Source organism: Sarcophilus harrisii, chromosome 4, assembly GCF_902635505.1.
Source record: "Sarcophilus harrisii chromosome 4, mSarHar1.11, whole genome shotgun sequence".
NCBI lineage: Eukaryota > Metazoa > Chordata > Mammalia > Dasyuromorphia > Dasyuridae > Sarcophilus > Sarcophilus harrisii.
The window spans coordinates 75,812,801-75,827,858 of record NC_045429.1 but is presented as its reverse complement, the minus strand read 5'-3'; the positions used below and the strand labels follow the sequence as shown (position 1 = coordinate 75,827,858).

The window sequence follows — 15,058 nt, the reverse complement described above, 5'->3', positions numbered from 1 at the left end:
TTTTCCATTGATCCTCCAATAACTTTACACACAGTACTTTCCATAATTAAATATCCTCAGCCATTTTATCATTTATACATTATTCTCTACTAAAACACAGACTTTTGAGTCCTCTGCATTCTTGCTCAAAATGCAAGAATTCTCCACCTACAAAACCTATCCACTTTTTCACTGCCTTTTTCCAGAATCTCCCATAAAATCTTTTCTATGAACCCTCAACCTTAAAAATCCTTAATGTTAGATTCTTGAATTCTGTCAGTGTTTGCCTGAACAATTCACTTAACCATACACTACTTAGAAGATCTCTTTAATCATCATAAACTACAATTTGAATCTTGTATTCACTCAACAAGCATTTTATTAAGTACCTACTATTTATTGAGCACTAGTATTTATTTTTAAATCTATTTCTTTTCTCTCCAACTTCAATATTTCAGTGGATTTGTGATCACATAGAAACGGGCTCTACATTAAGGATGAAAATCAACCCACATTTTCTCATCCTGTATTACTCTTGTCCATGTCTTCCTAAAACTCCTCAATAGATTGGTCACTCTCTGTGCTAAGGATGATTCATGGGCAATCTATCCATTCCATTGGTATCCATGAAATCCCAAAAGAACTAGAGAAAGATTCTGTACAAGTTGAGTAGACCCCCCCCCTTCCCCAGTAGAAGATTCATGTTAACAAAAGGACTTGAATCATACAGGATGAGCAAGAATCATTTGGTTGAGATCCCCCTTAGAGAAGTGAATACCTACATTGATGAGATAACAGATTAGTAGGACGCATAGAAGTATAATCACCTTTCAGAACACCTGATATTTATGAAAAACTTCTACACTTCAAGATTAATCTTAATTTAGCTTCCTTTTTTCTCAAGCTTGGAAGAATGACAACCCCCCCCCCCCCCAGGGTCTTTGTGGGCAGCCAATGCCTTGACAAGGCTCTTTTAGAAGTATAATTTGATGGATCTACTTCTTTTCTGTAGCACTTAATGATGCAAATATAAAGTCAATAGAATATGTTGGTCATCCATCATTATCCCCACATGATGAGTCCAACTTACGTAATAAAATATCTTCTCTTTTCAATAGGAAATTTAAAGACAGGGAATGTTTTATATGCTTAATTTGATATTCTCACAGTGTTTAAAATAGTCCCTTGCTCATAATAAGCATTTAATAAATATCTATTGGTTTTCTTTTATCATTTAAGCAGAAAATATACTTTTAAAAATATATTCAGAACATTACATTCCCTCCTGTCTAAACTTTTATATAACAAAAGTCTTTATACCTCAAGAAAAAAAAATTTAGGGAACTTTTAAGAGACATTTTACAATGACATGGAAAGGTTTGGGCTGGGGAAAGAAGGAAGTGAGATAAGAAAGTTGCCACTGTACATAATTGAAATCAGCTCTAGCCCGCCCCCCAAACCCATAATGGTTAGAAATAGTGAAAAGAAGTATCAGGAGCAATACAGAATTGCTCACACGCAAGTTAGGGACTGAAGTGAAGACTTCCTATCAGTATTACAGCATTGCAAGAAACCATGTTGATAAGGGTGATTGTCAAAAAGCTAAGCTCAGAGAACAATTATGTAAACTAAAAAGAAGTAATATAAAATTGTTTCATTTTCCTCCAGAATCATTTGAACCACATCAAAAATGGAAGTAAACTCGAGACCAGAAAGAGTAGACTGATGGGTAGGAAATTGAGGGAAGGAGGGGTTGATAACAGAAGTACATAGAAGGGGAAGTGTTTTCCTGGAAAGAGTAAAATTATTTACGTTCCAATGGATTATGAGGTACTGCTACTAGAGAAGCAGCCCATGTAAAAGAGGCAGGAAAAAATGAGGGAGGCAGGAAGCTTCAGTGACAGTAAAGCAAGACTATAGGTATTGCCTCCCATAATAGAGATTTGATACATGCTCAGACCACTGATGTTTAGAACAAATGCCTTTAGTAACAGATCTGATAAATTTAAGTGGCAGGTTTCAAGCTAAAGTATATCCTGATGCCAAATCATCTTTTTTTCCATACATTATGTCAATTTCAGTCACATATTAAAACTTTGATTTGTTTGGGGGTGTGGAGGATATGTATGTATGTATGTCAATGAAATACCAAAATAATATGTATATAACAGAAGAAACACACATTGTGTGAATGCAATTGTATGTATGTTAAAAAGTTCTTTAATCAATTATCTTCTATATCTCAAGGAAAAATATTATTCATCATAAAGAATCCTTTTAATTGTGAAATAATCTTAGATAAGACACAATACCTGCTAACATTTACATGGGACATTAAAAATTTACAAAATCTTTTACAAATATAATTTAATCCAATCCTTGCAATAGTCCATTTTACAAAGAGGGAAACTAAAGTTTAGAACAAATGCATGGTCATACATCTAATAAGTTTAATTGGCAGGTTTCAAGATTCAAGGATTTCCTCACTCTAAGCCACCTTCTTTTCCATATAGTGGAGTACTTTCAGCCACATAGTGAAGCTATGATTTTTTTTTGGGGGGGGGGGATATCTATGTGTGCCAATAAAATCACAAAACAATAAGTACATAACAGAAAAGAAAAACTGAAAGCTCAACAGAAAAAGAAAGATCATTTCTTGCTAAGGAATTAGGGAATCCTTCACATCAGTCACTTAAAAAACATTTATTACAAATCTACTATGTAGAAGGCATCATGCTAAATCCTGAAGATACCAAAAAAAAGGGGGGGGGGTGCAAAATACAGTCCCTATTCTCAAAGATCTTATAGCCTAATGAAGGAGAAAACAACGATGTACAAACAGGCTAATATGAGATAAACTGGAAATAATCAATAGAAGGCACTAGAATTAAGAAAACAGGTAAAGGCTTCCTATAGAAGATGAGATTTTAGCTGGAATTTGAAAGAAGCCAAGGATAATCAGGCAGCAAAGAGGTCAATGTCATAAACCAGAGAGGTATAAAAGGTAAGGGAAGGGAGAGAAATGGGGAATGAATACTAGTGGAGATTTGACAATCAGATCAAAAGTAATATTTCAACAAGAAAATACCCAAAAGCAAAAAAAAAAAAAAAAAAAAATGGGTAATCCAGGGAGAACATTAGAGACAAAGTCAGAAAGACAAGGAAATTCATGATATCATCAGAGTAAAGTCAAGAGCCAATATGTCTGGAGCAGAGATCAAATGAGGAAGTACTATGAAGTAAAATGAATTAGAAGTTAGAATTAGGTTTTAGAGGCCTTTGAATGTTCATCAAAAAAAAAAAAAAAAAAAGGTTATACTTTATTATTGTGCCAACAAGATCATCTATTTTAGAACTCAAATGTATCTTAGAAACCATCTAGGCTAACACCCTCGTTTTACAGAAGAGGAAGTAAGACTGAAATTATGTGACTTAGCCAAAATCAGGCAAGTTATGTGTGAGAGCTAGAATTTTATTTCTGATTCCAAATCCAGTGTTTTATGCTTATTTTTTTCTTGTTTGCCAACTATTGCATCTAAGGAGCTGAGAAGCAAGTGAGAAAGTGGAAATAATCGGCATAGTCAGCTTTACCTAACTTTGGTAATGAAAGGGAGAAGTATAGGTTAATTGCTTGGGGGAATGGTAGGGTGAAAAAAAGGTTTTATAAGAACCAGGTTTTTATAAGAAACATATTTGGAAACATAAAGGCAGATATCAGTAGGAAAAAATATATTGACTATTTAAGAAGAGATGAATAAAAGGACAAGCTTCCATATAAGCAGCAGTTGAGAATGAAGTAAAGGCGATAATTATGGGGGGAAGGGGAGAGAATGAAATAAAGGCAAAAACAACAGAAAAGAAAATAGTGATGATATTGAAGGGATTTAGGGCAAAGACCTTAGGAGTAGTGCAGGTAAAGTTCTCTAGCTGTTATATACACAAAAAGGGGCCATGCAATTTTGTAAATAAAGATTCCCAGATAAAAAATTCAAAAAGGATTTTTACATCTTTCCATAAGCCATCTAAAATGTATCCCAATTATCCTTCTGTAATTTCTATTCTTAAGAAACTGCTTTCATATGCAGCAGGCTTAACTGCAATTTTGTAAAATACTATTTGTAGACCATTACTGATCACTTCAGTATCTTTGTCAAGAAAACCCCAAATGGGGGCTACAAAAAGTTGAACATGACTGAATAACAACAATAATGACAAGAGATCAATCAAGTAATTTTTAAGCACTTTCTATATATCATGCACCCTACTGGATTCTGAAAAGGCTTGGAAATAAAGAAAACGGCCACCGCCTTCAAAGAGCTTACAATCAGGGATCGGGAAATTATCATCTACAGTCTATTTTTGAATGGTCAACTGACTAAGAACATGTTTAATACTCTTAAATACAGTAAAACTTTATTTTAAAATGTAAAAGTCATTCTTAATTCATAGGTCATCATAAAACAAACCTACAGAGGATTTAGTCCTTAAGCTGTAGTTTGCTTAACACCACAGAACCTCAGTATGAGGCATACAGTAAATATGCAATAATACTTATTCCCTGTGTGCTGGAAATGTCTTTGGTTTGGGTGAACAGAAAGCCTGATTTCTGGTCATTTGTATCCCCAGAGAGCATATCCCCTTTATGGACCACAGCTTTCTCATCTATAAAATTAGGAATCTTAACTCAAAGTTTTCTGATATTCCCTTTGGCTTTAATATTTTATGACTACATTTCAGAAAATTATTTGCTTATGTGAAGTGGTAATGACATCAATGAGACTGGGGCATGGCTATATTCAGTAAGACATCTTGGCCTAGAATGCATTATTTGGTGTCTAAGGAAAATAAATATCCAATGAGTCAAAGTGAAACATAGTTTCCCATTAAGGCTGACTCTTGGAGGGAGAGTTTGGCTCAACCTTAGCTTTTGCTTTGGGTAAGGAAATAGATACTGGAATGATTAGTGACTTGCCTAGGATCACACAGCTAGTGTCTGAGGCTAGATTTGAATTTAGGAAAGTGAATCTTTCTGACTCCAGGTCTGGCACTCTATCAACTGAATCAGCTAGACTAATTTTGTTTTGTTTTGTTTCTCTTTTGTACTAAATCTACATTTTCCTCTTTGCAATTTTCACCCAGACTGGTTCGGTTCTGTGGTACCAAATAGAACAATTACAATCTCTCTTCCATTATAGCATCCTTTCAAATATGTGAAGACAACAAACATACAGCCCAAAGGTTTTTTTTTTTTTGGTTTTTTTTTTTTTGTTTTGTTTTTTTTTTTGTCTCCAGGTTAAATATCTCCAGTATTGTTAGCCTGGTATAAAATGATTTTACTACTGTCCTTGGCTCCTCTGGCAGCTTTCAAGTTCATCAATGTCCTTTTGTGCAAAAAGTCATTTTCAACAGTATTTGCAATGCAAATAAACACCTCTCCCCAAAGTATATATTCTGAATAACCAATCATATCTATGTTACAGGTTTCTTATTGCTCCTTTCACTAAAACACAGTGCAGGGTTAGAATGCATGGGTGTAATAGAAAATAGAAATTGTCAAATATCCAAACTACACAAGAACTATTACTGAAGCTATTGTCTACTTGCCAAAACGTGGTAGGCAACTTAATATAATATCATTGTTGATCAGTGATCCAGACAAAAGAACAGAACAATTCAATCAATATGGAATCTTACTGAGAGGTAGACTACACCTTGGTTATGCCCTAAAGATATTTAGGTTGTTAAGAACAGCAAAAGAATCTTGAAAACTCACAACAATGGTTGTACTCATTAGGAGCTAGACTAATACTGGTTTGAACCAAAGATTCTTTTTTCCTCTTTGAGTTCCTTTCTAGTTTTGCAATTTTTTTTGTCTAGCAATTGAAATATGTAGCTTTGCTCAGATAAGTGTATCATTTGCTAATTGTAGCCAGTTTTCTATTATGTATACATTAAAGAAGCAATAATCTACTGTAACAAGATAAAAATGGGACTTGAAATGGATAACTTGAATTTCTAGGTCTAATACTATATTTAATTAGACTTATGTACATAGAACCATAGAATTTTTTCTTTTCTCAATAATATTTTATTTTTCCAAAGATGTAAAGATACTTTTCATCATTCATTTTTGTAAGACTTTGTGTTCCAAGATTTTTCTTCCTCCCTGTCTTATCCTCACTGTTCCCCCCAAAAACAAGTAATTTAATATACAATTCTTTTAAACATATTTCCATATTTCTTATATTGTACAAGACCAAAAGGGAAAGAATAAGAAAACAAACAAACAAAAAGGTGAAAATACGATGTTTTGATTCACATTCAGCTTCCATAATTCTTTCTCTGGATGCAGATGGCATTTTCCAACCCACGCTATTGGAATTGTCTTGAATCTCTACATTTGCTGAGAAGAGTTAAGTCTATTACAGATGATCATCACATAATCTTGCTATTACTGTATGCAGTGTTCTTCTGGTTCTGTTCATTTCACTCAGCATCAGTTCATGTAAATCTTTCTAGGCTTTTCTGAAAATAGCTTCATCATCATTTCTTATAGAATAATAATATTCCATTACATTCATATACCATAACTTATTCCATCATTCTCCAATTGATGTATATCCACTCAATTTCTAGAACCATATAATTTTAAAGTTGGAAAGAATCTTACAAATTACTCCTTTGATTTATTTAACTTAGTGACCTCTAAGATTCCCTAAAATTCAATTTGTCATTCTATTATCTTATAACCCCCTGTTGTTAATAGATAATAGTATCTCATCTGTCAATCAGAGAGGGTGTTATTTAATGAATTCCCATACACTCTAAGGGAGTTGTGATCTAATTCATGTAGGTACTCCCTCCTATGATGCTGACCGCAATCTATATCTGCCCAACCTTGGTGACTCTTACCTCAGTCCTCCACTACATTTTCCACATGGGGTCCACCCAACTTGGAAGTGTGGGGCTTTCCCTCTTTCAACAACATAAAGATACTAACTTATCTGTAGTGGAGGGTTGTATCATAAAATCAGATGAGACAATATTTGTAAAAGTCCTTTTTCACCCATTCATTTCTCTGATAAAATCCTTTATACTGTTTTTCCTTTATATGAGGTCATACCTCTAGTTCTTGGATCTCCTTGCTCCCTGTCAGTCTTCTTTCTTTCCCCTACACCACACTTTCCTGGCATCACAATCTCCTAAGCCTCAGTTTCATTGTCTCTAAAATAGGTATAACATTACTTAATCCTACTTCCTTCCATTTAATTATTATTACAATATAATTACATGAGATAATATCTGTGAAAGTGTTTTGTAAATTGCCAAAATCTTTACTCAATTAAAAGATATATGATTTCATTCTTGTGGGTTCTCTTTCTACTGACTCATATCACAATCCAGTCAAAAAACATTTATTAAGTACTTATCATTATTGTGTTCAAAGTCTTATACTAAGCTCTAGGGGAAAGGTAGAGTTTATATAAAACAAGGTCTTGGTGTCTATAGAACCTTCAGTTTAAAATGTAATAACAAAATAAGATATAGATGATTATAATTCAAACTATTAAATAAAAAGTGGTTCTGTAAGAAGATTGGTTCGAAGATTTAGTCCCATAAGGGACTTCAACAATCATACATTCCAATTCCTTTTTACAATCCAAGAAGGAAAGATCTTTGTGAATAAGAAATGGCATTTCAAGGGTGTTTTTAAAAATGGATAATGAAATAAGGAAATTTTAGTATTGACTCCAATACCACAATTTCCTCTTGAAAGCAAGTCATGCAACTAGATATAGACTGCAAAATCAAGCTGAAACATCAACTATAGCCCTGGTGCTCTCTGGTTAATTCCTATTCTGTTCACAAAATTCCAGCTTCAGATATAAGCAATTGTTCTTGGGTTGACTGAATAATTTCTTGTTTTACTTGATATGAATCTTCTCTTTCTGCTTTTTGTTCTTTGATGTGTAAATCTACCTTTCGCTTTTTGTCTTCTGTAAAATTCCATCATATTCATTCTGCCTCTATATTAAAGTGTATATAAGGTTTCTTTAAAAAGTCGGATTTTGTATACCATGGAACTATACTCAGCATAACCTGTTGTTAAAATGTCTCTGTTAATAAGTATAATTGACAGCATTGTCTATCAATAAATCTTTGGATAAATTTTTATCTATAGTAATAGAAGAGGAGGATAAGACAGATAGGAATTGTTATGAACAAAAGCATTATTAAGTGGGAGACATGTCAGATCTGTTCAGAGGACACTGAATTATCCAGTTCATCTGGATAAAACACTTTGAAGAAAAATAAGCTTGCAAAGGCAGGATGAGGGTTTCTAACTTCAAAGGAGTTGGAACCTTATTGGAAGGCAATAGTGAACTGCTGGAGATTTTAAGGGGAAAAAAAAGAAATAAAACGACTGGATTTGTGCATAAAGAAAATTAATCAAACATTATTTAAAAGAAGAAAAAATGAGTTAGAATGTAACTGCCAAATTAACTATTGCAATTGCCAAAAGGAAGCAATTGTAAGTGTGGGCAGCTGTCAATGATTGCTTTTTTACAAAGGAAGGAGGAGATGACAGATGCAGAGGATATAATGATGGAATCCGCAAGAATTGGTGACAGTTTTGAGATGAGGAAAAAAATAGTCAAAGATAACCCAAAACATTTAAAAGTAATAAACTGGGTTAATGGTGACTCTATTTACAGAAGGAGTAAAAATCAGGAGGAAATTAGAGCACAATTGTAAAGTAGGAAATTTGAAAAGTTCAGAAAAGAGACAGCAGTTGGAAATAGAGATTGGAAAGTTATCTAATTGAGGGAGCAACAAATTGTGAGGGTGAATGGGAAAGAGAACAGAATTTCTGTCTAAAGACAGAAAATTTGGGAACATTCATTTAAGAAGGCAAGAATTAAAATAGGAATCAGAGAAGGAGACAAGATGAAATGTTTAAAAAAAAAAATAAAGATAAGACAGAACAAGGAGAGTTCCACTTCAAAAAGTGATCATGCGTATCAGATATTGTGGTCAGCTGACAGAGGATAAGGACTTCTTAAAAAATCCACAAAAGATTAATCAGAATATTAAAGTCATTGATGACTTTAGAGAAGGATTATAATGGATGATGTCAGATTAAAAGGAGTTGAAAAAGTGGAAATATTCTATGTTGACCTTTGTGAATTATTATCTCTGACTGGAAATATTTATCCCCAGGAATGGGGATTCCAGATTTGTTAGTCATGGTCCTCAAAAGACATGGATTCCATAAGAAGGCCTTTCCAACTCTACAGAACCTAGAAAAGCTTGTAGACAATGGAATTATAGAAATGTAAAGGCATTATTGATTATATTTGGGAGCTTTCAGTTAAAAAAAGATAACTATCAATTAACATAAAACTAAATTTAAAAAAAGAAAAGAAAAACCAATACAGTTTGAGGCTAAGTACTTTAGATATATATGATTATAAAGTATTATTGTATATGAAAATACTTTAGTTGAAGTTATTGCTGATTTTATAGAGAGATAAAAGTGATTTATAGACTATTTTTAAGTATTAGGTTTCCACAGTTGGTCAGATCAGGAGATTAAAATGTTTTTCTTCTTATTCTTATTACTAATTAGTTGAATCCTTTAAACCTATTTTGCACTTCTATTAAGATGGGATATCAATATTTCCTTTACAGGGATATGAGCTGAACCTAGGTAAGGAAACCTCTTGTACAAATAAATGTTAATCTCTACCTTTATCTGCAACTAATAGACTTTTGGAGATGTCTAAAGTGGTAAGGTGATTTTTCTTTATAGATGTGTTAAAATAAGTACCACCCAAATAGCTATAGTATTCAAATAATCATAAATCTAGAAGACTGATTTCAGACAGGTGATGGACAGAAAATATTCAAGTCATAGTCTGGTCTGTGATATCCTGAATTATATAATATAATCTCCACAACTTCCCTCAGTGCTTCTATCCAGTAATTAAGCATCTGATAACCAAGAATTTACCACTCACTTAAATCTCTCTGAATCCTAAAATCATATATTCAGAATTAGAAAGATTCTAAAAGATATTTTATTCTAAAATTTTTTAAGAAATGAAAAAAAAAGGTATAATAGGTTAAGGAATTTACTCTAAATTAGGGATTGAGAGACCCACAATTAAAAAACAGCTTCTATAACCCCAGATTCAGTTTTCTTTCAATTTTCACATCACTCCATTTTTTTCCTGTCTTATTAGTCCAACTCCCCAACTTTAGCATGGAGATCAACCCTCATTAATCATTTTAATTTTTTTTAATATTATTAATGACTAAATTAAATCTAGATATCAACTTTTTTGGAGACCACCTTGATATCACAGCTATGCATCCTTATTCTTTCATCCTTTTAAAGACAGAGAACCTTCTCTAATCCAAAAACTTACTACCATTACTTCTGCAACTTAATTAGCCAGTGTAAAAAAGATAAATGAATACTATTTAATTAAAAAAAATAAAACGAGGAAAAATAATTATGTTCTGTAGAATTGAGAATGAAAAGAGGAATTACTGATTTCTCATAATCCTACAGTTCTATGTAGATTATTAATTATTGTGATTTCATTTTTTAGCTCTCATGTTCCAAGTTACTATTCTTGCTGATATTGTTATCCAATAATTAGTAGTTCAGTGGTAGAATTCCTGCATTCTTTCTTGGTTTAATTCCTGGTGTTATCATCATAATTATTATCCCTATACTATCCCAGTTCCATATTAGTACTGGCAATTATAATTTTCTCTACTATTCACTCTTCATAATATTGCTTCTGTATTTGGGTCATGCTTTGATCAAATTAGTAATATTGTCTTCAATTAGGAACACCATGAATTTTAAAATGATATTGATAATAAACTAGTGATTTTCCAGAATAGAACTGGAATGGTGATTTTAAAGACCTTCATAGGAGGAAAACTTGGATTTATTTCATTTGACCCAAGGGTAAAAAAAAAACAAACAAACAAAAGCAGTGACTAGAAATTGGAAAATGGTCAATCAAGGGTCAGTGAATGAATGTTTACTAACAATGAGAAACATTCAAAAGTTGAACAGGCTACCTGAAGAGAAAATGGGTTTCCTCTCCTTGGAAAAAGCTAGATAACTGCTTGTCAAGTGTGCTATAAAGAAGGATTCTATTCACATGTCAGCTGGACCAGATGACTACTAAGGTTCTTTAAATGTCTGTGATTCTATGAAAACATCTAATTTTTCACACTTTTCCCACAAATTCATTGGTCAGTCATTCTCAGTGGGATATCTTAGTGTATTGTGTGCAAAAATAGGTTTCCTTTTGATGAACAATTCAGAGTAAATATTAGACTTTCAACACAAAGTTAAAATATAATATAATTTATAATTTGTTATCTATCAAGCTTTCCATATCTATAGAATTAATTTCTAGAAAAATAATTTGGTTTTGATTTTGTAATTATTGTTGTTGTTTAGACTTAATAATTCATCAAGTTAGAAAATTCCTGAACAAATAATCACTCTATCCAGTGCATAATACTGTCTTTCTAAAATGCCTAAAAAGAAAGACAATCCCCAAAATCTATAAACATCATCAATGTCCATGACTGTGTTATCATCATTTGAGTGTATTGCCTTATTGACTTCCTAGTAGTGCAAGAAACCAACCAAGAAGTTGCATTGTCATACAATGCAAACCTACAGCTTCCTAATTCAAGGTCTAACTCAGTGGTTCTCAAATTTTTGTTTTTAGTATCTTTATCCTATTAAAAATGATTGAGGATCTCTCCAAAGCGTTTTTGTTTATCTGGGTTATATTTATAGACATTTACCATATTGGAAATAAAAACTATTTTTGACCTTCTAAAAGAGTTTCAGAGATCCCCAGGATTCTCTAGACCATACATTGAGAACCACTAGTCTAACTAGTTCAACTCAAGAGGCATTTTGTGAAATGTTATCTGAGATACAATATGATTTAGAAGTGTTACTATCCTTATCTGTAGAAAGAATGCCTCCCAGGAAACCACATATCTTCTGAAGCAGGAAAATATCAGTATATATGTGTACACATAGAATGACTTCAGCTAACCACATATACTTGACAAAGATACCTATTTTCTAAAGATTTGACTCTCAGTTTGTGAGGGTTAATTTTTCACAAGCCTCTGACCTACTCATAAGAAGAATATCAATAAATCTCATTTTTTGCTATCTCACTAAGCCTAAAATGCAATACAATTAGCTCCTGTACTGCTGGAGGAAATGGGAAGACTTTTGAAGAGGAACCTTTAAGGAATTTATTTAGGGTCAAAGTTTTCTTTGTAAACTATTAGTTCTTTTGTCTTAATAAATATTCCAATATATCATGAAAACATTCTAGAGAATGTTTTCATAGGAAACAAGGCTTCCAATTTTTATTTTCAAAAGCCATGAAAAACAAAAGGAGTTGGCTAATATAAGACATGCCTAAGGAAAATGAACCACAAACTAATTCTAGATCTTCCTCTTTTCTACTTGCAGACTATTTTTAAATGGATATAATCTTAAGCCATTCAACTCACCCTCAGCCTTAAAAGTGTTCTAATTTTGAAAGTACCACACTGTAGATAAGTGAAGCTAACAGGAGCCACTGATGGCTATGAAAAAGGGCCACATCTTTCTTTTTACTAAATTTTGTCAGAGATTTGGGAATCTACTTAACTCTTTTCTCTTAACACCCTAAAGCAAGAATTCATGCCAAAAAAGTTTAAATGATTTAAAATGTTCAGAAGAAGTTATATTTTCTCTAATTAAAAAAAGTGCTTTCTCTACAGGAAATTTGTAAACTGCTTTCTGCCAATACAGATTAAACATTTACTTCTCTATACATTTCACAAGTATTGCTTCAGTTACCATTTAACTCTTACAGTGCTCCATTAAAGGGAAGGATTCCAATCTCTTACCTCAAACAAACTGGAGAAACAGGCTTGCTTAGGCCCATATTGTCTATTTGAAATGTAAAGCCATTTAAGAAGAGGTGTTATTTTTCATTTTAATTTTTCCTAATAATATTTCATCTTAATCATAAAACTGGCACAAATAAGAAATTTACACTTTCTTTTAAGGATAAAATATTTGTACTGTAAAAGGGTAAAAGGCACAAACAAAATTAAATTTAAATAGTCACAAAACAAATTTTTACTTCTCTCTTTCTTTTCCATGCCTTTTCCCTATTCCATTTTAAAACAGCTTTTTCAAATTTTCTTCTTTAAATCTCCTTCCCCCAACACAGAATTCCTTAATCATTTTCAATCTCAAATTATAGCATGCTCCCTTCAAGCATCTATATTTGTGTTATAGCTACCACAAGTCAGAATACAATTTTTGTTTGGATCATTTGTGTTATTAGTAATAAGTGTTGGTCCATCATAAAGGAAATAGTGCCAAAAAGGGTTTAAGTCTAAGGAAACAATGAAATAATGAATGGAATGATGGATTTGAAGTCAAGATGATCTGGATTCAAATCTCACCTCTGACAAATATTGGCTGTGTGACTCAGGACAAGTCACATTATCCTTTCAGTGTTCTAGACAATGTTCACACTATAAATTACAAAGAATCCGCATTGGTCGAAAGAAGTACATCGCCTAAACGTTCCCTGAACCAATGAAATGGTCCAGATCTTATCATTAATCTTTGCTTCCTCTCATTATTTTCCTATTGCAACATCTGGAATTTCCAGAAGAAAAAAAAGAGGGGAGGAATGAAGGAAAGGAGGAAGAAGGGGGAGAGAAAAAGAGAGGGGGGGAGGGAGAGAGGAAGAGGGGAGGAAAAAAGGAAAGGAGGAAAGAAAGAGGAATAGAGAAGAAGGAAAGAAAGAAATTAAATGAAAGTGGGGGGTGGAGGGAAGAAAGAAAATCCCAGAGAGAATCAAATAATAAAATATAATCCATCTCTTCCTAACAGTTTTTGAGCTGTCAAGAAGTTTACATTGCTAAAATTTAAGGAACAGCAATCATTGGGCTACACAATCACGTGGAAATAGTAGCTGCACTACCTTAACTGTTCTTTAAAATCTTGTTTCCAGACTCTAAACTAAGCAAAGCACCTTTTCTGAACGTGTTTCCTTCTCTTAGACGCTACAAAACAAGTACACATAAAAAAGAAACAGGCATTCTCATGGCTCTGATCTGCTTCCCCTTTCAAAAGCCAAGTCACATGCAGACTGAAAAACCTGTGCTTTTTGCCTTATCCTACGGTTTCCTCAGCTCCTGATAAACTTGACAAACTAATAATTATTGGAATTTTTTTTCCCTAGAAAATGGTTTTAAAAAGGAAGAGTAAGTATGTTGCTTACAGTTCTGAATGTATACTAGAATCTTCGGGTCCGTCTAGCCCTCTAGCTTTCTGCAAGGCTCCTTTTTCAGTGCCTGGACATGGACAACTTTTTAAAAAAAATTCATCTAAGTAGGAGGAGCTAAGTCGTGGGCTGGTCTAACTGGCTGTGCAGATGTTTTAAGGTGGTATTGAAGAAGGAAAGGAGAAAATTAGAAAAGCAGTCTAGAAATGTGAAACCTATGAGCACAGAGAACGCATTGAAATAATGCAAAAAACAAAAAACAACACAGGAATATAAAACATGTAAACAAATTCTTTATACTACTAAGTTCCTTTAAGTAGCCCTTGCTTCTCTGTTTATGTATACATGTGTGTGTATATATATATATATATTTTAGTATGCATATGTATGTACATATTTATAATTCAATAAGTAAATAATGAATTATAATTTTGACTTTTCAAGAACATCTGAAATGAATGTCAATTACCTGTAATTTAAATTTTAAAAGTAAACTATGCAATCAATCCAACTAATATAGAGTTCTGAATCTAAACTGTTCCAGAGTGCCTAAGTAGTTCAGAACATAACTTGTTAAATTAGTCTCTGATTGCCTGCACGAATGAATTGGGATCTGTAAACATTATGCTTTCCTACTTCAGTTCATCTTGTTCAAAGTCATATCTTCCATTTGATATTTTAATCAATGGTAATGTGCATTTGTGTTTTTTTCTCTAGCCTTT

The 15,058-nt window shown here is 32.8% G+C and overlaps 1 protein-coding gene across 1 annotated transcript in view; it reads right to left on the bottom strand.

The window, feature by feature from the left end:
* The window catches only part of PLA2G4A (phospholipase A2 group IVA), a 180,124-nt gene extending 165,712 nt beyond the window's left edge, over positions 1-14,412 (bottom strand). The window contains exon 1 of the mRNA XM_031937047.1: positions 14,334-14,412. The gene's annotated coding sequence lies outside the window, so the exon portion shown is untranslated. The remainder of the gene's footprint in view (positions 1-14,333) is intronic.
* Positions 14,413-15,058: the final 646 nt, after the last annotated feature.